Below are 3,470 nucleotides of genomic sequence, written 5' to 3' on the forward strand. Positions count from 1 at the left end.
AATCATAAATCATACAAATAATGTAAATCATGTATATTCCACATAATTGTCACATACGTAATCATTTCATCAAATGATTCATTTCTTCGGTAATAATCTATCAAATACCTGTCCAATCAGTAATCAATATCACACTCATATTAAATCTCATGCTCAATGACCAATATATCAAATGTGTTATATCTTCCAATCATAATATATCTACCGATCAAATATTAATCTATCAATATAATCCAATCTCTCATCTATAATCTATTTCTCAATATTTCCTCAATCTCTCAATCAACAATTAATATTCTAAATAACAATCAATTATATAATAATCATCACAATTATCGCAACTATGGATATTGGAGTAGTGTTACTCACCTGGTAAGTTGACATTTTTATGTTGGATTAGGTGTCTAAGCCCATAACTATAATTGGTATATACATGAATTGATAGTAGCACAATCCTTTTGGGTTGCCTTCACTCTAGCAACTTGACAGGATGACTTTTGGAGAGAGAGGTTGAATTTATTATTTGGAATAATAATTTGATATAAATGATTTATTAATGTATTATGAGAATAATATATTAATTATAAATCATGTTGTTTAATTAATATTTAATCAGAAATTAATTTGGAATTAATTTTGGGATTAAAGGAATTAACTAAAAGTGCAAGGCTGTTTTGCAATTTATTGATAGTTATGAAATTGGGCTATTGGATCCCTTAGAAAATAGTAGACGAAAATTATAGGGAGGGCCTATAAGTTTTTGTCCAAGGCTCTTAAATAAGGAGTCCATGGGTTGTTTAGGCCCTAAGCTGGAAACTAGGGTTTCCTCCAGCAAACCCTAGCTTTGGGACTAAGCAACCAATAACTATATAAAGACCCCAACCCCTTAGAATTTCGGCCTCCCATGCTATCAAACCCTAGTAGAGCCTAATTCTAGTGCTTACTCCTCCTCTATCCTCTCATCCTCTTGCATAGAGTGTTTGTAAGCCATTAGAGGTGTTACATTTGAGGCACTTGCTCTCAAGAGTTCAAGATCTTCAAGGATTCATTGTTATTGCTATATAAAATCAAGGTATGTATCTAAACCCTAGTTTATGTTGATTTCGAAAATAGTACATGCCTCCTAGGGTTTCTAGTTTTGTGTTCAATGCTTGTATGTCTAATAGAGAAAACATAGATCCAAACAATTAGGGTTGCATGCACACATAGGATTGTTTGCTATGTATAAAACCCATCAGTGATATCAGAGCGTATGGTTTTTGTTTTCAATTAGATTTTATACAATTGATTGAACTTGACAAAATTAGGGTTTATGGCAATTAAACCCTAAGGCCTATGATTTTCGCAATTAGGGTTTATAACCCTAGTTTTTCGAAAATTGCTAAGGGTTTTTAAACCCTTTCCTTTGGCCTCCATATTTTCGAGATCTAGGGTTTCCTAACCCTAGGGTTTTCGAAAATTAGGCAAGGTTGAAAGCCTTGTCTTCCACCCCAAGTCATGGATTTCGAAATTAGGGTTTTGGATAGGATAGTTGTATTTGGTAATTATCTTTTAATTGTTTACTAGATAATTATAAAATTGGATATATACAGTAAAGTCCCAATATTTTCCTCGATTTGACAAGAAAATCCTAAACTTTATTTTTTTGACAATAAAGTCCAAATTACCGGCAGTTTTTGACACTTTTACCCTTTTTCCGGTTAGCCGGTAATTAGGACTTTTTTGTCAAAAAAATAAAGTTTAGGACTTTCTTTGCAAATCGTCAATTAGGACTTTACTGTCAAAAAAATAAAGTTTAGGACATTCTTGCCAAATCGTTGAAAATATTGAGACTTTAGTGTATTTTCGTAACCCAAGAACTTTTAAATGTGACTTTTGTTGCAGCACCATTGTTTTTCTTACCATCATCATCTTTACCCTGACATAATCACGATCAAGAGAAACATATGCAAAAGAGAGAGCGAGAAAGGGTGAAAATACTTGTAAAACTTTCTTCTTGCTTCGCCACCAAATCTTGAACTAAAAAGAGAGGACAAATTATACAAACACAAACAACACATGCCTAGTAAAAAAGGTGTGAATGTGGAGAAGGTAAAGAAGGGCAATTTCGTTTTTTTTTTGTTTCTTATTTCTCCATTTTTGGGACTGCAAAAAGCCAACACAACCTTGGTTCTTTCTTTCTTTCTTTCTTGATTATCTCCATTTTTTTCAATGTCGGTTTGTTGAGATTAAAAAAACGATTTAACAAGAAGCAAACGTTAAGGATTTCAATAGGATCTAGCTGACTAGAGAAGGTTTCAATAACGCTTATGCTTAAAGAGTATTATACCATTAAATTTCTAACCAAAAAAGGGATATATACACTAAAGTCCCAATATTTTCAACGAGTTTACAAGAAAGTCCTTAACTTTTTGGCAGTAAAGTCCTAATTGACGATTTGACAAGAAAGTCCTAAACTTTATTTTTTTGACAAAAAAGTCCTAATTACAGGCTAACCGGAAAAAAAGGTAAAAGTGTCAAAAATTGCCGGTAATTTGGACTTTACTGTCAAAAAAATAAAGTTTAAGACTTTCTTGTCAAATCGATGAAAATATTGAGACTTTAGTGTATATATCCCTTATAAAATCTTGTAGTTATCCTTCCCCATTTTCGAAATCTAGGGGGTAAAGGATTAGGTTAAATTAATTTATTTAATTTAATGGATAATCCTTAATTGATTTAATAATTTAATTAAAAGTTTAATTAAAGGATAATTGTTAAATCAAGGTTTTTAAATTAAAAAATTTAAAATTAAAATGGCTTTTAATTTTCGAAATTTTAAATAGATTTAAAAACCATAGTATTTTGAAATGTTTAAAATACACCCTTATACTATATGTAATATTAAAGGTTTACGTATTTACTATACGTATAAGACAAGTCAGTCGAACTACCGCCTCATTCACGAAGCCGATCTATAAGGGGGTATAAGGAAACTGCCTATAAAATGGTAGTTGAATGGGTGTCCACTCTCACCCACCGCTTCCTTGATTGGTGGAGGGTCGTTAACCGAACGGGTTTGATAGGACACTTAATTCTCATTAATAAGTATAATGGAATAAATAAAGTAACTAAATGTTTTTATAAAATTCTCAATCTTAGTTACTTTAGGAAAAATGTGAATTTGATGCTAACCCATGAAATTACACATTGCACTTTATGAAAGTCGTTAGTGGAGTGTGTGTGGTTAACCGGCACACTAATATGGACTAATAAAGGGTGGCAATGGGTAGCTCGTAAATTATCATTGATCAATGGAGCGTGTGTGGTTAACCAACACATTGATTAGGTGATAAATGACATTGAGAGTACCAAGCTAATTTGCATGGTCATTCACACCTTGTTTGTGATCCTCGGTATCCCAGTCACAAATGGAAAGTGCATAATCGAGATTAAACATGCCATTGAATAGTTCAATGAATCTCAAAATA

This window comes from Lactuca virosa, chromosome 5 (assembly GCF_052849685.1).
Source record: "Lactuca virosa cultivar CGN04683 chromosome 5, Lactuca_virosa_CGN04683_v6, whole genome shotgun sequence".
NCBI classification, from domain to species: Eukaryota; Viridiplantae; Streptophyta; class Magnoliopsida; order Asterales; family Asteraceae; genus Lactuca; species Lactuca virosa.